A 21,699-nucleotide genomic window follows, 5' to 3' on the forward strand; every position below is an offset into this window, starting at 1 on the left:
TGGGCCAGCTGGGGCTCCTTGGCCGTGCTCCCTTTGACAGCCTGCTGCCGGCAGCAGGGGGGAGGGCATCGTCCCCTGCCTGATGTGCCAGGAGCTACGATCAGCCATTCAGGTGACTAAGCCGGCCCACGGGCACTGAGTCACCCACTGGCCTGGAGGTTTCTTCCTTCCCTTTCGCATCTGATTATTTTGGGAGCTGGAAACTTGGAGCCGCACCTGAGTCCCGCCCTTTTTAGCTCTCCCCTCCCTACCTGGGGCTCCAAAGAAGATGGGACCTGCCACGAGTCTGCAGTCACCCGCTAAGGATATGGAAGGAGCTGTGGGTGCCCGAGGTGCCCGGGGAGAGACGTCAGCCGGCAAAGTGCAATAGCAGATATGGTGATGAGGCTGCCTGTCCTCTGGAGGTGTTGGGAGAGAAGGGGAGTCTGGCCCATGCTGACTGGAGTCCTCCCGGGCTGGCTTTGAACTCATCACCAATGGGATATTTCTGTAAATGAGTGGCTCCTAGAGTCAGAGTGGCATTTGGAGAACGAGGCTGGATTGGCTTTGGCTGGCCTGGGCAGGTAGGTGGCTCTGTGCTGGGTGTGGCCCCACGTGTGTGTGTGAGAGGAGCAAGTGTGTGTGAGAGAGCAGACCGCCGTGGGGCCAGCAGAGAGCTGGGGATGGGGGATTTGGCAGCAGCTCATCCTGGCTAATGCTGGGCCCGCCCACACCCCAAGATGGGTGCTGTGGAAAAGGACACCAGGCACCTGGCCTGAGCAGGTGAGAAGCAGCTCCAGCTCAGACAGACCCAGACCCCCCTGAGTCCACAGGACAGAGACACGGCGGGCTGCCAGGGTAGGGAGCGGTCCAAGGATGGACGCCAACACGACGGGGGCCCGGGCAGTGCTTGGGCTGCCCCCTCTTCTGACAGCCCTCAGCGCTAAGGCACTAAGGAATCAGCTTCCTCCCAGGAATTCTGTCCGTCTCTATGCAGTGCCAGTCAATACCTACGTGTGTCCTCCGCCGAGCTCTCACGGGTGCCTCCCTGGGAAGGATGCTGCCCAGGCCTCCGCTCCCCCCATACCCAGGACCCAGCGGGGCCTCTGATCAGCCTGGCTCTCTGGCCGGCCCCTCGGGCCCCGGACCCCACAGGGCATGCTCCGGTGTGTGTCAGGCCGAGCGGTGTGGGTCCCCCGCCTCCCCCACACAGCTGGCAGCCTCACAGCGCACCGGTGAGTAAGCTGCCAGAGGGAGGAGGCTGTGTGCCCGCAGAGGCAGGACGACACCAACCAGGAGCTTCCAGGAGAAGCGGCTGGGCGAGAAAAGCACTAAGGTTTTCTTTTTCTTTTCCTTTTTTTTCTTTTTTGCCTGAAGGGAGTGCCACTTCCTGGGCTAGAGACAAGCACCAGCCTGCAGTGGGGAGCTGAGGGTCCAGAAGACGGCCAAGGTAAGGTCCCTGCTGCCGCTCGGCGTGGGCCTCCCAGGGGCGTGGGGGTGCCGAGGTGTCCAGGTTGCCCACCATCTGGGACAGGGCAGCAGCTGTGGGTTCCTGGGCTAAGGAGCCCCACGCCCCACCTGACCTGCCACTCCCTTCCCGGATGGATTTTGAAGCCACCCCATCCAAGCCGGCGTCTGGCTCCCTGGCCAGAGAGAGAAATGCTTATTTCTGCTACTCCTGCCTTTACCTCCCCTTCCTGCTGGGCCGTGCCAGTGCTACCAGGAGGCCCCTCCAGGAGGCCCCACCACCTCTGGGACACTCCCCTCATGTGTTCATCCCACAAATATTTGTGGAGCATCCGCTGGGTCCCAGGATCCAAGTCACGCCCTTACGCTGAGCTTAACTTGGCACAGATTCTGACTCTGAAACTTGGCATCAGGCAGGCTTCAGGGGGCTGCCTGGCTGAGAGCACCATGTCTCCTTACAGGCCTCAGACCCCCTGCAGGGTTAATGACCTGGTAGACTCCGGGGACTTCAGGCCCAGTGAGTTCGGGTTTATAAAGTGCTGGGGCCCCACCAAGAAGCAAGGCTCACTCAGTGTAGTTTGCTCTTTCTCTGGCATCACACACCAAGGTCGGAGCGTCCTGCTTGGGGTCTTTCCCTAAGTGGTTTGGTGGGAACCGGGTTCCTGAAATAGAGGTTGAGCTCTGGGCTGCATTGGCCCTCAGGGCCGTTGGACCCGGGACTCGGCCTCACAGAAGCTTATCTAGATGAGAATAAGGCCTGTGGGCCAAGCAAGTTGTCCTCTCGGCAGCTCAGGAGTGACAGACCTGGTAGCCCTGGTGACCAAGGTGCCTAGTCAAGAGGGGTCGGCACCAGGAGCAAGCCTTCCAGGAGCCCCGATTCGGGTGGAAAGCTCTGTGCACCTGAGAGTGGCCACAAGGGGGGTGTATGGCGACTGCATCGACTTTTCAGTCCCCCCAAGGACAGACATTCTTAGTGAGCTGAGCCCCCTGGGATGTGCCAGGCACCAGGAAAGGTGCAGGCAGGTCTGGGGCCCCCAGTCACGGCAAACCCACTCTGTGCGATTCCCAGGAACGACCAGGAACGCATCCTGTCCTGGAAGAGCCCATGGGACCTGAGTCAGGAGGAGCCCCAGTGTCTCCCACTCAATTAATCCCCATCCCTGGCTCCAGGAAGAGGAAAGTGGGGGTATTTACTAGCTGTGCGATGACCAGCTGTGGGGATATTCCTGCCTCCTGGAACAAGGCCACTCCGAACCTGGCAGCACCGCGTGTATGCAGGGCCGAGCAGCAGCTGGTGCCCAGCTGGGGCAGAGGGGCAGAGGCTGGAGAGCACCAGACAAACAGCAGGCCAGCAGGGCGGCAGCTGGCTGGGCCAGGAGGCAGCAGAGGGCAGAGACCAGGGCATAGCCAGGAGGAGAGGAAATGGCTCAGGGAGGGCTCAGGGATGCTGGCTTTCTTATACCTACAGCCCCAGTGGGAGGGCCAGGCAGGGAGGAGGCGGAGACCCTGAGAGACCACATTCCTCACCCAGAGGCACATCCGCGCACCGTGTCCTGTGTGCAGAGGGCAGAAAGGACTCATGGGAAGTTGACCAGAGGCTGGAAGCAGAGTCCTTCCTGTAGAATGCCCTCTACACCTGAGTGGGAAGGAGACTCGGGAAGTAGGAAGGGTGCTAGCAAACCTCAGTAACGGTCCTTCGGCAGCCTGTCCCTAAAAGAAGTGGACTAGCCAATGGGTTGGAATAGAGCATGGAGAATGGAAGCTTCGGAAGGGGGAAGAACTCTCAGCTTCCTGAAGCGGGGCTGGCCCTCTGCCCAGGGTGAACAGGCCGACTGGTCCTGGGAAGCTGCCCCTTCTGAGCTCAGCCCAAGGGCCCACTGGGGGCTAAGGTGAGAGGTGTGAGGTGTGGGATAAAGGGGGACTTGTCTTTTCTGGGCAAGGTGTGGGCTCTAGGCAGACTAGGTGATGGCCATTGGCACCTTGTTTGGGGTCACTCGCTTGCAGGCAGGGAAGAGCACTGGCCAGACTACTGAATACAAACACTGGTGGCAGGATGGGGGCAGGGGTGGGTGGGAGTGCTGATGGGTGAACAGAGACAGAGCCCTTGCCCTGGGGGAGCTTACAGCCCTCGACAGAGCAGTGGAAAGGAAAGCTGAGCAGAACAGACTCTCAGGCTCTGTGGGGAATGAGCGTGGAGATGGGGATGGGTTCCCTCGACCGCATGGGGCCACATCAGCCCCAGCAAAGGGACACTCACGCGGGCCGGCATTTTCAATAAAGCCTCGCCATGACCCAACAGGCAGTGTGGAGACTTTCCAGAGGGACGCTGACGACCGTTTTTGTACACCTGTGGTTTCTCTGTGGTAACCTTTCCCCCTCGAAGTGCGGCCTCGGCCAGCCAGTGCTGGCGCCTTTCTGCTTGGTTCTGGTTCGCCCGAGTTTGCCAAGCACTCAGACCCCGGGGCCTCTGGCTAACGGGGTGGAGGCAGGGCTGCATTCTCTTGCACACTCAGGCTGCCCAGCACCTGGAAGGGGGGGCCCCTGCACGCTCAGAGAAGCAGGCCCAGGAAGCTCAGGTCAGCTGGTTCCTCGTTCTGGTCTCTGACCCCACCTTGCAGCGGGAACCCAACCCTCTCACCCCAGGGCAAATAGCAATGAATCAGTCACCTTGCTCAAGGCCCCTGCTGCCTGCCTGCCCCGGATCCTGAGTGCTGCAGCAGTGGCTGGGGTTAAAACCAGGAGGACTGGTTCTCTGGTTCAGTCCTGGCCTGGAGCCTCCAACCTCTATTTTCTTTCTTTCGGCTTCGGGTGAGTCTCCGTATGGAATTGTGCGAGGAGACACAGAGGGTGCAGGGGGCCCCGGACCAGTCGTGCATCCAGAGTGCAGCCTCGGGTCGGTGGGGAGGAGGGCAGAGGAGGGAAAGGCTGCCCCCGAAAGGAGCCGGCCACCTCGCATTGCTGTAGTACACTCAAGCCAGAGTGAGGCCCCAAGAATGTTTAATGCAGCCCTCATAATTTCATAGAGGGAAGCGGAACCCAGAGAAGGAAAGTGGGTCCTGAGATCACAGAGCTAACTGGTGGCAGAGTCAGTTTCAGGCCTGGGGGTCCCCGCCTCCCAGTCCAGGTTGCCTTTCCATCGGCAGCAACAGCAAAGGCCCCTAAGCAGGGGCATGTGAGAGCTGCCAGGTAACAAGGTGGCTTCAGAGAGGCAGACTGGCCTGACACAGCAGGAGGACAGACAGGTCCCCTTGCTCCTCTGTGCCTCCTGCCCTGACAGGGCTGGGCCCTGCCCTCCCCTACCCCCTGCATCTCACTTGGCCTGGAGCCCCACCTCAGCCCATGCTTACTCACCAGAGCCCCCAAGGAGAGGCTCGGTCCACTCCTGGGACCAGGCCACTCTCCGATAAACGGATCCAGCTAATTTGTAAATGGATAGACTCAAGTTCTACCTGTCCCAGGAAGTATTTTACATTTTAAACATACGCCTGTTCATGTCTTAAGCCACAGGAGGGCGTAATGATGATAGTATCTAGGAATGAAAGAGGTTCTGGGGCAGACTCTGTGAGTGGGAGGCACACAGGAGACCCTTTACTTCAGGTGGTCTTTTTACCGGGGTCATATACCATGACCCTAGGCAGGAATTTAAACGCCCACCATCAGAGGGCAGATCCCAGAAGCAGGCAGCTTGTCGTCTGTCATCGGTCTCCCTATCACCATGCCCAAGCTGGACAAGAAGGATTTTATATTCCACTATAGTGGGTTTTGCTGGAAGATGGTGTGTCAGGGATCAGGAAAGGTGGAGAAAGAATGCAAGGCCAGGGTTAGCAAGCATGCAGGGCTCCTGTAGAGGAGAGGATGGTCAGACAGGACGAGGGGCTGCCTCAGATGGTCCATCACCCCAGCACCAGCCACTGGGGCGGGCGCGGCAGCACACACCAGGACCCTGCGTGTCAGCGTTCACAGGGAGGTCCCAAGGCCCACCTCAGGGCAGTCAAGGTGTGGTCCAGAGACTAAAGAAGGAAAGATCTGAGAAGGGATGGTGGTAGCTGCCTGCCCCACCCCTACCCTGGGACCCTCTAAGCACAGCCCAGCCCAGCCAAGTGGCAGTTAGGTCATGCCTTCTGACCCTGACCCGAGGCAGATGCAGAAGGTGGAGTTCCACAAGCTCTACAGCAAGATTCAATGCTCCCAAGAGGCCACATGGCCCAGAGCCCTGTGAACTTTGTGCATTTAGAGCTCAAGTATTCCTCCCAGAGGGCTGTGGCTGGGGTTGGTCAGTCAACACCATGCTTCCTCAGACTCTTTCCTTCGTTGGGCTCTGGCTGGAGCTCCTACCTGGTCTGGCATAAGCCTTCCACTTCCCCAACTCACCTGTCCTTTCTGAAAGTCAGGCCCTGAGCTCCAGGACGTGGGTTCCAGTCACAAGCCTGCCCCGGCCTTAGACTGGGGGCAGCTGCTGGAGGCTCAGAGCAGAGAGGAAAGGACAATGAAGGGTTTCCATTCAGGAAGCTTCCAGCTGTTATTTCTACCAGCAAAAATGTCAGCCAGAGAGCTAAACTGCCAGCAACAGACATTTGGATGGAATTTTGCAGCCCATTAAGAGCAGGGGCTGCGAAGTGATCACAGTGAGAAGATATTAAAGGAATTCATCATGTCTCTAAAATGAGTGTCCTTAGCACAGAGGTGGCTCTGTTGCCACCCTCCCCAGTGCAGCTCATGCCTCCATGCTCCCGGGAAGGGTGCCACAGCCTGCCCTGACCCTGCTTCAGCCCCTTGAGGTGGGCAGACAGTGGCCCCTGCATCTGGGTGGCTCATCCAGGTCACCAGGTCCCTTTGGGACTATCAGGCAAGTTCAGCCCCCAGTGTCAGTTTTTATTTAGAGAAGACAGGCCTGTGTATTATCGTTGGCATAGGAAGCCTAGTACATATATACGCTTGAGAAAAAGGCAGAAAGAGCCTGGAGGCTTCTGGGTGTGGTCTTTTCCTTCTGCTGAAGTTCAGGGTGGCAGAAGGACACATCTGTCCAGCAGCCAAGCAGGGGAGTCCAGTGGACTTTTCCCAAACACCTAGTTGGGCCCAGACAGTGCTGCCAGCTGGGGCTGGGGTTCTCGCTCCAGGATCTGGAATGGATATACCTATTGAGTTGATTTAGTAGCAAGTTCTACTGGAAGGATCCTGGGATTCTGCCCCCATGGCACACTAAACCGGACTCCACTGCTCCCTGTGGCAGCTGTGTGCATGCATGGCGTAGGGGAGGGGAGTTTCCTCTTTGGTCCCTTCAGCAGCTGTGAGGGCTGGGGGCCAAGAACCTCACCCTGTTTGGGGGTGCTGCTCCTTGGGGCCCCTGTACCCCAGTGCTCTAAACCTCATCATTCTACCACCTTCCCAAGGGAGAGGGGCACCCTCTCTCCTGTTATACACATCAAGAAACTAAGGCTGAGCCATGCTGGAAGCCTAGAAAGGCAGAAGGGCTCCAATCGTGCAGGAACCCATGGTCTCTGCAGCTGGATTCTACCTCCCTCCTGCCCAAGGGCTTGGCAACCTCAGCTTCTGCAACTCGTGCTTCCAGACCCTCAGATGTTCGCACCGGCCTCCCAGCCTCATCAGCAGACAGATGGATAGTCCCATCAGGGTGAGGGGAACCAGCCCAGGCCACCGCAAGAGCAGGAAGGGACAGTGTGGGACCGCCTGGAAGAGGCGGGGAGGAAGGGATGTTCTCCAAAGAGTGCCTCTCTTCTAGGGCTGGGGGCTCAAGGTGAGCAGACAGCTCCCTCCGTGGAGCCCAGGCCCCAAGGGGTTCCTCCAGCCAGGTAGCAGGCAGGTGTGAGGCCCCACCTCCCCAGCAGTGCCTGCATGTGGGCCTGATGCTGCCTGGCACACTCTGGGTCTGTGAAGAACAGACAGCTTGATGCAGGGACTTCAGGTAGGGTGCTGGCTTGTGACTCAGTGAGAGAGTGATGGAAACTGAGACCCCCTCTGCCCCTCATACCCAGTGCTGTGTGAGGGTCCTCATGCCCTTGTCAGAAATGGAGGAGAGATTATCCCCCACCTGCCTGTGTCACATGACTTACCCTTCCTGGGTGGCAGTCAGAGTTGTCACAAAGAGGCAAATTACCAGCGCCTCCCCTACCAACGGCTCCCAGAGACCTGACCCCACACAGTCAAATCATATCAGACAGTCCCTGGAACCAGGGACCTCTGAGCAGAGCACAGTTAAGAGAACTGACTGGGGACAGATACACTTGGGTTGAAATTCTGGCTCTACCACTCAATAGCTACAAGACCCTGAGCTGATTCCTTAACCAGCCTGAGCCTCATCTGCTTCCTCATCTGTAAAATGAGAATAACAACAGTATAGTACTTCTGTCCCAGGGTTGTTGCGAAGACTTGAGTGATGACATGTGTAAATGGCTTACCATGGGGCCTGCCCATTGGAAGCACTCAATAATCAGCATGCATTATTATTACTATTATTAGAGAAGGGCAGTCATCCAGAGAAAGGACCCTGAGGAAGCTTATCAAGTTACAGAGCAGAAAGGTGCGGGGAAAGGATAATGTGTTTGTGTTTCTAAACCACAAGTCAATCTGTATCCTTCCTCTTTGGCCCTAACCTGGGCTCTCAGCCCTGGCTGTAGGTACTCAGATATTACAACAGGCCTGAACAGCCACAGACCGAGAGCCAGGAAGTGCCTGCCCTGCCCCAGTCCCCTCCCTGACACCCTCCCAGACCAGGCCTGTTGACCAATGCACCAGAGCTGGTAGAGCTCCGAGAGCCATTGCTGAGCCAGAGCCACGGTGAAATGCCACTTCTCAGTGCGCCTGTCCCACACTCCTGCCCAGTTTGTGTAATGGCAGTGCATGGACAACTCCCTCAACCAGAATGCCTATGCCAGTTGCCAAGGCTCTTCAAAAGAGGGTGTGCCTGGTCCCTCTCGCTGTGCTTGGCATGGCAACCTGGGCATAGACCAGAAGGAGGCATGTGGATGCTAGAGGCGCAGCTGTCCCTAGACTGCCCCTGCCACCTCCTACACTGTTGTTCTGCCCCCTCTTCCTGGGCAAGGCTGAGCTGGGTGTGGATCAGAGGAAGATGGAGAAGGGGGGAGGGTCACACACAGAAATTAATCACTCAGGACCCATGCTACACATCTCAGCCATTCCAATATGCAGAGGGTCACCCAACTCACTGCAGCCAACCCACTGTAGACCCACCTGGAAGTGCAGAAATGTGGGGTTGTGATGGACCCAAGAGCCCCTCTAGTCTAGTCTGCTATCCACTATGGGAACCTTTTCTCTAGCATATCTAACTGACAGTTATCTGCTTCTTGAATACATTCAGTGACAGGGGAGTCATTACCTCCTCAGTCAGTCTTATTTGGGAGTTCTGTCTCTCTTAAGGCCCCAAACCCCACTGCAGCTCTCAAAGGTGAGAGACTCCCCAAGGTTCTCTAGACTCTCTCCCTTTGGGATAAGGAGGAGACTTGGTGTGTAGCCTTTCTGGAATACCTAAGCCTGAATTCAAACCGAATTTCTGATAATATTCTAATGTTCACACTTTATTGTAGTTTAACAGTTCAAAAGTACTGCTTGGAGCTATGGTTTTGGTATATAAGGTATCTGTATCAAACAAAAATAATTCGTGTGTGTCAGTAAAAAATAATTTAGGGTGTTGATTCTAGGTTCAATAACGTAATGCATTTCATTCTAGCTTTGGTTCCTGGTTCATTTCAAATTCTCAGCAACCAATTCCCGTACCCACCCCCGAACTCAGCACAACCCGCTTCCCATAACCAGCATCTCCACCTGGCACCACCACGCCTTCCCCAAGGAGGCTGAGGACATCAGGGCTTTGTGATGCAGCCAGACAGGGCGCAGGCCTGCTTGGGGTAGTGAAGTCCCACTGGCCACCTCAGCTCTGTTTGGTGGGAGCCTGGAGTAAACCGTGCATAAGCAATGGAGCCTATAATGCAAATTCTTTCCACTGATGTGTCTAAAGAATCAGTGAACAAAAACGATACATGGCAATAGTGACCTCGGTAACTAAAGTCTGAGGTGCCCAACAGTGACAAAACTTCCTCCACTGCCTCCTCTGGGGCAGCCATTTGGGGTCTAGATATACTGAATTTCTGTGCCAGAATCCCCGCAGCACTCAGCTGGACAGCCCTCTCTGGGGACACAAGGACAGCAGGAGTCTTCTCACTTCCTTGTTTGGGGAAGAGACAGAGGGCCCCTGCCCCTCCCCCACAATACACAGACACAGGAGAAACCACCCTCCAATCCAGAAGCAGCAGGGCAAAGGGCAGCCCACAGCGAGCCACCTGCGATAGCCATCCTCATCCGAGGCCAGGGCACTGCTGGGGACAGCTAGGAGATGCTGGCTCTGGAACCATGCCTCAGCCTCTGTTTGGGGGTGCAAGGCTCCTGGAAGCTTTCTTTCCCCAAAGGTGCCCTACCATCATGAGGCCAGAGGGTTCTCGGAACTGAGCAGGGTCTGACAAGGGAACAGGACTCTCTTTAAATCCCGCTTTCCTGCCTGTACAAGGGAGGCTACCCCAAGACCGTCTCAGGGCCTGGTCCCGATGGGAGGGGACAGGCCAAGGTGGCAGGTTTCAGGATTCCAGCTGGGCTCTCCAGGGCGGGCGGGCACGCGCCGCCCGAGTGTGCGTTTGCAATGCAAATTAAGGAGTTAATTACACAGAGGCGCTGGGCGGACCCACCAGGTCAGGCCTCCACGCCGCAGCCCCGGGTCCGAGGGGCCACGTGTAGGTCACAGCGGGCGGCCGGGACCCGCACCGGAAGGCAAAGGGCCGGCGGGAGCTGGAGCCGAGCGGTTAGAGGAAAGGGGGCGAGAAAGGGGGGCGCCCCTCGAGCAGAGAGGCTCCTGGCCGCGGCCCCTGCGCCCCTCGGCGACTTTTCCCGGGCTCTGCGTCCGCCGTGTCCTACCTGAGGCCACACCCCGAAATCAAACTCGCGGCAGGTGAAGCCGGCGCCGCACCGGCATGTAAGCGCGGCCTCTCCTCGCCGTTCCCGGCGCCTCCCGGCGGAGGGCGGACCGGGCTCCCGCGGCCTCTCCGAGAGCGCGGGGGGCTTTCCACTCGGCAGGTGGGTGCCCCGACCACCGGGCGGCCGCGAGCCCTGCCCGGGGCGGGGCCGGGGCGGGCGACAGCGCCCCCAGCCCCGCACGCGCGGGCCCCGGTCCCCGGGTTTTCATTCTCCGAAGTGCCCGGCCGCCGGCGCGGGCGGAGGGGACGCGGCGGCGGCGCCGGGGGCGGACCGCCCTCCGCGTGTGCGCCCGGCGCTCGCGCCCCGGCTGGCGGGGGGCTTCGGCCCAGGGGGCGCCTCCCTCGGGCGGGGCGGGGCCGCTGGCCGCGCTGGGTCGGAGCGAGGCGGCCGGAAGCGCTGAGCCCACTGTCCCCTCACCCCCGTGCGCCCTGCGGGGGGCCGGCCGCCTCCGCTCGCACCTGAGAAGGTGGCTCAGTCGGAGGCGGGCGGCGGGGGACGGGGGAGCTAGGGGGGCGGTTCCGAATGCTCTGGATTCCGGCCAGTCGCAAAACCCGCCCGGACACTTTCTACGTGACTTTCTACAATGAATGTCTGATCTGTTTCCACCCAGGCCTCAGAGGACTGGCCTGGGAAGGTCCCCAGTCTTCCCTCTCCTCGGTGCCCGAGAGCTCTGCCCACTGAAGAGTGAGGAGTCCGGAGAGAGAGGAGGCGGGGAAAGCAGCCCGAAGGTGAGTGAGCCCTGCGAGGGTGTCCAGGGGCCTTCTTGGAACCTCCGTGAGGGACGGGCTGGGACAGTGAACGGGGTGGCCCTCCTGGGCTGGTCCGATCACGGTACTGTTAGGCAGTGGTCCCTTCTGGGTGCCTTTTTCCATCCTTAGTGGATGAGCGTTGTTACTTTAACCGCCTCAGCTGGCAAGGAGGCTCGCAGGGCTTCAAATGCCCCGCCCTGGCTCCTGGCCCAGCCTCTGCTTGTCCTCAAGTCTGATGTCTGTCTGGGGTGAGGCAATGTCACCAAGGCCAGTGCACTAAATTCTTGTTTGGGAAAGAGGCTCCCAAACAGGAAGGGTGGAAGCAGGCCCAGTGTCTGTGCTGAGCCGGCCAGGAGGCAGCCCCAGCTTGGCACATCCCAGCCTGCCAGCTCATTCCCCAGCCCTCCAACCTGCTAAAATCTCTCCAGCTTTGCCCACACCCACTGAGTGGCATCCAACCTGGGAGGGAGATGCTGCTAGGAACACTAAAGGCTAAGACGTGAAGAGTTCCCAGGGTGTAGGCTGGTTTTCTGTATCTTGCCCCATGCTGGTGTGAGTTCTGCTGTGAATTCTCCTCAGGCCATAATAGGACAACATGTGGAACCCAAAAAAGGTGGGTTCAAATTCTGCATTTGATTCCTTAAGCAAGTTGCTTTACTTCTCTCCCAACTTTAATGTCCTTATCTCTAACATGGGGGTGATTATACCTTCCTCATAGGGCAGTTGTGAGAAGTCACAGTGATAACTGATAAAAGAGAACAGCCCCAACAGGAGGCTACCTGCCTAGCCTCCAGTTTTGGAAAAGGTTAAGCTACCTGAGCCCTCCTATCTTGGAGAACTTTGAGAATGGTCTGGCTATGTGGCAAGAGATAGTGGAGGATGTTAGAGCAAAGCAATGGGAATAAAGTAAAGGCAGAGTGTCTGTGGAGGGTGGGTAGTGAGGTGGCCCAGGGAAGGGGCCAATTCTGGAAGGGAATCCAGGTTTGGAGGCAGAAACAGCAGCGTGCTCTGTACTTATCACACGGCTTCACCTGTTCCTAGGTGACCCTGGACACACTTATCACTGGCACAGGCTGGGGCAGAGAGAGACTCTGGCTTGAGGCTTCCAGTCCTATCTCTGCCCAAGGTAGTTGTGTGATCTGGGGCAGGTCATTTGACTTCTCTGGGTGCACCAGGCATGGTGGAAGAGCTTGGAGCTTGGGGTTGAATCCCAGCTACACACTCACCATCTCAGACAATTACTTCTCTCTGAGCCTCAATTTCTTCACCTGTAAAATTAAGTTCATGAAATCTGCCTTGTAGAGTTGTGACCATTAAATGCACTAAAGAGAAGCACCTAGCACAGTGTCTGACACGTGCTAGGCACTTTATGCACGTGTATGTATAGGCTCCCTTTCTTAGCTCCTCCTTCCTCTGCCCAGTCACTTGCCATCCTTAAAACGCGCCCAGTAAAACAGGTTTGGCCCATGTCACTGCAGTATTGTAAACTTGGAGTGAGGAGGGGAACAATACAGAGATATAGAAAGTTAAGGGCTGTAAAAACATAATCTTTTTGTGACGAGGGGACTTAATCCTGTGACTTGGGACTCTAGAGGTTCTTTCTGGCTAGGCGCTGAGGACTCTATGAAGAAGACTTGTGCCTCTATATGTGGAGGCTGTTGAAAATCTGGGATAGTGAAGAGGTGCCTGGCCTGCAGCCCTCCCATTCTTCACTCTTCCCTTGGAGATAATCCCACGCCCAGGAAATCCCAGTGCTGCGGACTGGGGAAGTGGTTAGGATTCCAAGTACAATGAACAGAGGTCAGAGGGCTGTTCTGGCTTGAGTCACTGCTGGACAGCAGCACAGCACTTGCAGGCTGGAGCTGGGCCCAAGAAGCGGGCCTGAGTCAATATTGACCTTCCCTGGCTGGCCAGCCTGGCTCTTCGGCCTCTTATTCAGCTGGAGTGTTGACACAAGTGATTGAATGAGACTTATTATCATATCCTTTTCAACAACAGCCCCATTATCTTTCCCCCGGGGATTCACTGGGACCTGTAGTGTGGGAATGATGACAAAGGTGGGGAACCCAGACCTTTTGGCATGTTCTGTGCACAGTGCCCTCTCCCCTGCACCCTCGGCTTCTCTCTGGGCTTCTCCAGTGGGCAGAAGAACCTCAGGGTACTGCTCTGCATGCTGGGGTGCCCCGCACTTCAGCACAGCGGCCCTGGGCAGATCTTACGGAGCCTGTGGCCTGGGTCTAGGACCTACCACCCTGCAGGGGGCAACCGGGCAGAAGAGCAAATGAAATTCTCTTGAGGCCCTTCCCCTGGTGTATTTCTAGGGGACAGGAAGGGTGCTGGGGTGCCAGCTCTTATGTCACGTGAAGAGGGCAGATGGCAGGCCTGGACCCCTGGTGGATGCTGAGGGAGGACAGAGCTCAGCCCCACACCAAGGATGAGCTGTGAGGGGACAGAGGGACAGAGGGCAGAGGTCTCCAAAAGGGGAAGCAGCCCCCCACCACTGAATGCATTGGAGCAGGGCATGGACGAGCTCCTGTCGCGAAGACCACCGATGCATTGAAAACTGGGCAGGGGTGAAGGGGAGCCCACACCCCATCAGCAAGTCCCACAGTGGGCAGTGCAGGTCAGAGGTCAGAGTGGGGTCTAGCAACATCTATTTGGAAAAGCCAGTTAAACTGCATGAGAGCAAGGATTTCATTTTGTTCACTGTGGTCCCCAGAGCCCGGAGCAGAGCAGATGCACAACAAATTGAATAAATGAGTGAATAATATAATTTCATATTTAAACAAACTCCAGAAAGTAAAAATTGAGAAAAAAATCTTCCTGGCTGATGAGAATACTCCAGTGAAAGACTGGCTTCTGTCCAGGATATTCTCAACCAGGGGCCTGCAAGGCACATTCCTCTCCATGGAAGGGTGCAGGATGCCAGTTCCCAAAGGGCGTTATGAAGAGGTCGGGCAGCAGACCTCTGGGTGAAAGCGCCCAGCTTGGGAGGTGACAGGGCCCGCCGCTGGCCCCTCTGTGACTGGATGGTGGCAGGAGTGGGGGTACCTTTGTAAGTGCTCTAGGACTCAGGGGCTTACCTCTACCTCGGTGTCACGGAGCATCTCACGTGGGTCTGAGGTTCACACAAGGTGGGGTGGTGGGAGGTGACAGCTGACTGCAACCTTGTTCACATCTGGGTCAGTTAGACAGGGGTCTTCCCCTTCTTTGCTGCTCCACTTGGGCAAATAACTACAATAATAGGCCTACCTCACAGGCTTGCGGCGAGGATTGTGTGTGTGAAATGCTCAGCCCAGAGCCTGGGGCTTACACCAGGCACTCCCTGAGTGACAATTACTAAAAATACCCAAATGGCCCGTCCAACTAGGAGAGATGCTGTTTCTCTCCTCACTGTACCTGGAGAAGTTGGCAGAGGTGAATGAGTCCATTCCCCTGTCGCCCCTGGAAATGCTGAGGCCTAGAAAGGAAGAGTGGGCCAGGATCACAAGCGAAACTTAGAAACCCTGGGCCCTGGGTCCACACTGAGCCAGTGCTCTGCCCCGACAAGCCAGCCACACCTCCCTCATGGGGAGCTTAGGGGTACACCCCACTCTCACTCCCTGGCCCTCGGAGGGAGCAGGGCCCTGGGTACAGCTGCCCTCTCTTCCAAGTCATCTGGAATTGGAGGGGAATCCCACCAGTCTCATCCTAACAGGCAGTTTACAATATCCAGGAACTTACACAGCCAACCAAGTCCTGCTCCCCTCAGAGTGGCGGCAAACTCCTTCAGACTTGCTTTCTGGAAACCACCCTCCCAGCCTGTAGTGCCTTCTTGTGAATCCCTTCAGTGGGCTGAGTGTTCTTTCCTTGAAAGGAATTCGATATCTGGGAACAGCCAAAACTCACTGGAAACTGGGCCTCGGTGGCAAGGAAACCACATCGGACACCAGCTCTTCTGGTGAAAAGCAGAGGCCACAGGTTAGGAAAACAGTTGATGCTGGCCCAAGCCGGGCCCCAAAGTTCATTCCCAAGAGGACTTCTGGAAGTCCTGGAGCATGTCTGGGACAGGCAGTTTCACTCCCAAGGGTCTGCCTCAGATGGCAGCGTTTACTGGAAATCTGCACAGATTCATTTCCCCATGGCCTTGGGTGGGTGGGGCCCCAACAGCTTGGAGGGCCTGGCGCCCCAGGCCCTGGCAGACAGATGTCTCCTCTCCCAGACGAAGCGCAGTTTGAAGAGGTGACCCACCCAGCGCAGCTGCCTGCTGTCCCTGTTGTGGACCCTGGACCAGCCGAGCCCCAGTGCCTGGTTCGGGAGCCCTCGCCACCCACACGCCACCCTGCTGTGGCGCACTGGCATTAGCCACAAAGCTCTGCCTGCCACTCCCCAAGCCAGGCCTGCCAGCAGCCTGACTGCAAGCTGAGACCCTGCTGAGGGGACGTGGACCTGTGCTGGGCAAGATACTCTCCTGCTGTTTCTGCAGCTCTTTCCACGTATGCCTGGCCCTGATGTCACAGCTGCCAACGCAAGCGCTTTAAAACACTCCCCCCCCACCCCCCACCACCACTGCAGGGCGAAAAACCCAAACAAACAATCCCTAGTTCCAAACAAAGTAAGGGAGAGCCTGCAAGTCAGAGCAGCGCCCGTCTCCCCTGGCCTCTGACTCACAGATCAGCCCAGGAAAGAACCTAGCAATCTTGGTTGAGGGAGCTGGCCCTGGCCCACCCACTCCTGCACGGACTGCCCGGCCCCCTTCCTATTCACAGAGACCCCTGGGAAGGAGATTGATAACAGCCTGATCCCTCTGAGTGGGCATGGTGGACGGAGCAGAGCTTTGGAAGCAGATCTGGGTTCAAACCCCAACTCAGTGATTTCCTGCTTCTGTGACCTGGGCAAATGATTCAGCCGCCCTGAGCCTCATCTAAATTTGTGGATAATAACTCCTACCTCCCAGTGTCGTCATGAGGGTTAAATTAGTTGGTGCTTGGATAGGGCTTGGCGTGTAGTAGGTGCTCAAGAAAAGTTACTTCCCTTTCTCTCTGGAGTCTCCTGCTCCTCTGACGTGATAGTCCCACCCCTCAGTGACCCCGGGCCTGTGGCTCCCTGAACTCTCCCACTAGCTCCATCCTCAGTTTCACTGGGTGTGGCAGCGTTTCCCCCAGGAGCCTCTGCCAGGAACTGACCTGCTCCCCACCTGTCAGGCTCTGCCTGGAGGAAGCAGCCTCAGCAGGAACTGTGCCAGGGGATCTTCCTTTTCAAACTGGTTGGGGCAGGGCTCTCCCCTCCCCAGCGATGGGCATCCTTCTCTGGGCATTCATGGGCCAGCCTGTCTGCTGGAAGGTGTTGTCCTCGGCCATTCAGAATAGGAATGTTCAAAGTACTCCTCAGTTGTAAAGATGCATCCCAGCCTGAGAAAGACTCCCCAGCATCTGCCTCCCTTGGGGAGAGGTGTCAGACCAGACAGGAGGGGCTGGGGCAGTGGAGGTCACCCTGAGCCAGAACTGACACCCTGCCTCTGCCCATCTCTACTTCAGTGGCTGAGGCCCACATCATTTCTGTCAGGTTAGGCAGAAGGAAAGGCAGGGACTGGCTCTCTGAGGGAACAGCATCCTCCTTCCTCCTTCCTCCTTCCTCCTTCCTTCTCCCTCCTCCAAAGCATCTTCTTTAGGGAAAGCCCTCCCACTAGGTGAACGGAGTGTGGATGCAAAGAGATGGAGCTTCTCGGATGGCAGTTTTAAAGGCGGCCGTGGCCCAATTCGATTTAACCTCATGGCTGACTCAGCACCAGCTCTCCCTCAGCCCCGTGGCCCTAGGGCTTGTCAGAAGGTGGGAAACTGGGTGGAAGAAGGAGACCTAGGAATGGCGAGTGAAGGCCCCTGTCTGGGCATTCGTGTGTGTGCCCAGGACACGGGTCTCAGGTGATTGACTCCCAGTGACCTGGCAGCGTTGGATACCTAAGTGGGTGCATATCTCTTAGGAAACTCCATGCTCATGGATCACTCTTTTCTTTATTTAAAAATATTTTGTTTTCTTTAGAAAGGTAGCCCATAGTCTTTAAGGAAAATTCAGAAGAGTAGAAAGATGAGGTAGGAGGAAATCACCTGGAGCCCCACCAAACACAGCAACAGTGAATATTTTGCTGTATTTCCTTCAAATAGTCATTGGATTTGTACTGCATTTACAAATTAGTCTAGGTGAAATCTTTAGAATTTCCTATTCCTAACCTAGGCCTGCTTTGGACAAAGAAAACCTTGATAGTTTAATTTGTCCTTGCGATGCATGGGTATGGATAGGTTTGGGCCCCAGCGGGTCATGGGCTCCCCACAGTCACACCAGACCTGGGGCCGGGGATGGCCAGACTACGGGCTGACCCCTCTCTTGCTGCCCACCGTCACTCCCACCAGCTTTATTATTTTTACCTTTCACATTTAGATCTAGTTAGCTTAGGGATATGATATGAATTCATCTTTCCGGATTCTTTTTTTTTTTTCATATGGATATCTAATTGCTTCAGCTACATTTATGGGAAAGATCATCTGTTCCCTTCCATATTGCAGTGATTGCAGTGTCACCTTTGTCATAAATTAAGTGACCTTATGTGAGTGGGTCTATTTCTGGATTCTCTCTTCTGTTCCATTGGCCTACTCATCAATCTTTGTGCCAGTTTCACACTGTAATAATTTAATTATGGTAGCTTTATAATACATCTTGATATCTAGTGGTGTAACCTTCCAACTTTGTTCTTCAAGATTCTCTTGACTATTCCTGATTCTTTATGTTTCTCTGTACATTTTAGAATCAGTTTGTCAATTTCTACTAAAAGAAGTACGCTGGGATTTTGACTGAGACTGCAATACCTCTGTAGGTTAATTCGGGAATAATTCATCTTTATAATATTGAGGCTTCCAATCTGTGAACATTCTTTATTATCTTTAATGTTTGATATTTTTCAATGTAGAGACCTTGCGCATCTGTGATTAGGTTTATTCCTAGGTATCTGAGATTTTTAATGGGAAATGGGAAAGGGTATCTGAGGGATTTTTCCCTGATAACACTTCTGACATCAAATGAGAGAGTTTTTTTCCCCTGAGATAATTTCTCCAATTCTCTGACACCAACTGGGTGTTTAGCAATTCAATTTGATTCTGACACTAACTACCTGAATTAGCACAGACCCCTCAGGCTCAGCCCCACAAACGGCCCCCCACTTTGGACTCGGATTCCAAGGCCCAGGCCCCCGTACTTCCGACCAGCTGGCTATAAATTGAGGTTCCCACAACCCCCTTCTCACATCTGATAATTTGCTAGGATGGCTGGTGGAAGTTAGGAAGGCACTTTACTGTTACCAGTTCATTAAGATGCAACTCAGGGGGCTTCCTAGGTGGCGCAGTGGTTGAGAATCTGCCTGCCAACGCAGGGGACACGAGTTCGATCCCTGCTCCAGGAAGGTCCCACATGCCGCATAGCAACTAAGCCTGTGAGCCACAACTATTGAGCCTGTGTGCCGCAACTATTGAAGCCCATGCGCCTAGAGCCCGTGATATGCAACAAGAGAAGCCACGGCAATGAGGAGCCTGCGCACAACGAAGAGTAGCCCCCCTTCTCACTGCAACTAAAGAAAGCCCACGCGCAGCAACAAAGACCCAACACAGCCAATAAATTAATTAATTAATTAATTAATTAAAAAAAAAAAGATGCAACTCAGGAACAGCCAAATGGAAGAGATGCATAAGGCATAGGGCAGGGTATGGGGCAAGGGCACAGAGCTTCCGTGCCTTCCCCACGAAGACACGTCACCCTCTCAGGACCTTGATGTGTTCACCAGCCCTGAATCCTATCCCTGAGGGGTTTCTGTGGAGGTTTCACTAAGTAGGCACAATTGATTAAATCATTGGTTATTGATGATTAACTCAATCTTCAGTTCCTCTTCCCTCCCCAGAGGTGGGAGTGGGGAGGCTGAAAGTTCCAACATTCTTGTCACTCTGGGGATTCCAGGAGTTTTAAGAGCTCAGTGTCAGGAATGGGGGCCGTGCGGGGGAGCGGGGCAAAGACCAAACATCTGTTTCCCATTGTGCCACAGCATCTTTTTTTAAATTTCCTTTTCTATTTGTTTGTTGCTGGTATGCAAAAATACAATTGATTTTTTTATAGTGACCTTGAATTGAGGACTTTTAAAATTCACATTTAATCCCAAAAGTTTTATGTAGATTTTTCTGTGTACACAATCATATTGTCCCAGGCAGTGCTGGCCTCGCCATTGTTTTGGACAAGTCCTGGCAGCCTCCCTTTAGGTATGGATTTCCCGCTAGCTAAGTGACTGGCTGTGATTTCTAGATCTCTACTCCCCTTCCCCCGAAGCCTGGGCTCAGTTCATTGTTTCCATCAGCTCCCCACCTCCCGCTCCAAACCCCAGATCCTAGGACTCTGCACTGTCCTTCTTTCTCCTTAGGCCCTTTCTGCTGCCTGTGGGAAGAACTTATTCTGCAATCGCTGTTAGGGTGGACTCAGGAGAGGGATCCCAGAGTTATGTAGACCGTTTGCTAAAGATGCTTTTCACGTGCATTCCTGCAGCAAGCACTGGGCCTTGGGTGGAGCCGGGGAGCTGGGGCCAGGGATATTTGGGGGTGGGGGAGGCAGTATTAGCCAGCTCTTTTGCAACTCTAGGCTGTGTCCCTATACCTCCAGAAGAGTTCACAGAATGGGGAGGAGAGTGAAACTATCAGCTGAGCTAATCCAGAGATAGAGGGTCTGAGAGGCTATGAGGACAGAATTGCAGAACTGAGACTCTTCTGTAGCCAAAGACGACAGGAAGGAGGTCAAGTTTTACCAAACCATGAAGAGTCTCTGTCGTGGAGAGGGCCCCAGAACCAGAAATCAGGCATGACCCCTGCCAGGTGACTCCGAGAGGACAGGAATTGGGCATCACTCCCAGACTTGTATCTGCTCACGTTCTAATGTCTGCAGGGCCCTGAGCTGAGAGACAGGATGCATGGAGAGGTAACACAGCAAGAGAAACAGCCCCCTTTTCCTGGGAATTTGCTCACTTAACACTCCCTAAACCCTGTGTGTTAGCTTTTATTAACCCCATTTTATAGATGAAGAACGCTGAGGCTCAAATCATTTAGGTAACTCGCTCAGTCTCGCCTAATTAGTGGAAGACTCCCTGCAACTCACCTGTAACTCAGTTATATTTCTTTCCAAAGTCCTTGGTCCCTGGGGCTCCTGCACGTGTGGCTTCACCTGGTAGGAATGTTTGGTAGCTTCCTGAACCTCAAGGTCCCAAAAAGTGGCTGCCATTCCAAGAGGTATGACGTGGATTCAGCTTGATTCATGCTTGGTGTATGCCTCGTGGAGAGGCTGTGGCTGTTTGAGCCCCCTGCCTTCCCGAGTGGGCACCAGCTGCCTCCCAGATCTGTGACCTGTTCCAGAACCTGCAAAAGTGACCACGAAAATTCTCTCTCCAGAGCAGGAGCAAAAAGAGAATCCATGGCACAGATCTGTGGAGTGGTGAATTATCCAAGCATTCAGGAAACAAACATGTCTTGTTGAAACAAACCTAAAAGGGACCTTTCCAGCTGACACAGGAAGCCCCGGAGTGTCCTTTGCACACACCCCACACAGACACATGGAACTACTTTGAGCCACTTCAGGTACAGAAACATCCTAGTGGGCACCCCCGGCCCGCTCTTCCGTGTGGTTCCAGCCCAGGGCTCCCTGAAGGCAAGGCCAGGGAAGCACTTTGGAAGAGTCACTTCGCCTCCTGGGCCTCCCGTCTCCGTCCGTCAGATCTGCACGGCCATGTGGCTCGGAGCTGTTGGTGGAACTGAACAGGGCCTAAGGCAAACTCAAAACCAGTAAGGTGAGGGATGGAGGTTTGACTGCATGTGATGTTTTGTCCAGTCAGAGTTCTGAACTCAGAAACAAAGGGGCCCAGAGGTGGGCTCTCTTCCTGGAGAGCTTTTCCCCTAAGATAGCTGCCCTCACCACCCGAGCCGTGCTTTTGTTTTGTTTTCTTTTTGGCACACGGGCTTAGTTGCTCCGCGGCATGTGGGATCTTCCTGGAGCTGGGATCGAACCCGTGACCTCTGCATTGGCAGGCGGATTCCTAACCACGGTGCCACCCGCCACCTAGGAAGCCCCCGAGCCGTGCTTTTGGCTCAGGGCCTTTTCCAGAATTAGGGCCAAGCACCTGGGGACCGTGAGGGGCCTTTTAGTTTGGTCCTTGACTGGGCTGTATGTCTGTGAATCAACAGCTTGGCTTTTGATGAAATTGTGTCATGTTAACAGTTTTTGTTTTTGAACCATCCTGGAACAAACCAGAGTTGACTGTGATATAAAAGAAAAAAACCCTTTAAAATACAGTTGGATTCAATTTGCTAATTTTGTTTAGGATTTTCATTTATGTTCATAAGTGAAATTGGTTCAGTTTTCCCTTTCCTTGTACTATTCTTATCTGGTTTAAGAATCAAGATCGTACTCACTTCATAAAATGCATTTGCCGACTTTCCTCCCTCTCCCCCCC

At 55.1% G+C, this 21,699-nt stretch overlaps 1 protein-coding gene across 5 annotated transcripts in view; it reads left to right on the forward strand.

Annotated features, from left to right (window-relative positions):
• The first annotated feature begins 242 nt into the window (after window positions 1-242).
• Window positions 243-21,699, forward strand: part of PAK6 (p21 (RAC1) activated kinase 6) — a 34,031-nt gene continuing 12,574 nt past the window's right edge. Inside the window, exons 1-4 of one of the 5 annotated variants that reach the window (XM_057722032.1) lie at window positions 243-563; window positions 1,357-1,429; window positions 11,057-11,174; window positions 20,642-21,036. The gene's annotated coding sequence lies outside the window, so the exon portion shown is untranslated. Of the gene's footprint in view, window positions 564-614; window positions 763-1,356; window positions 1,430-10,168; window positions 10,546-11,056; window positions 11,175-20,641; window positions 21,037-21,699 lie in introns of those variants that run through there. The other 4 variants (XM_057722029.1, XM_057722030.1, XM_057722031.1 and 1 more) reach the window with 4 other exon arrangements.

Source organism: Hippopotamus amphibius, chromosome 2 (genome assembly GCF_030028045.1).
Source record: "Hippopotamus amphibius kiboko isolate mHipAmp2 chromosome 2, mHipAmp2.hap2, whole genome shotgun sequence".
Taxonomy (NCBI): Eukaryota; Metazoa; Chordata; class Mammalia; order Artiodactyla; family Hippopotamidae; genus Hippopotamus; species Hippopotamus amphibius.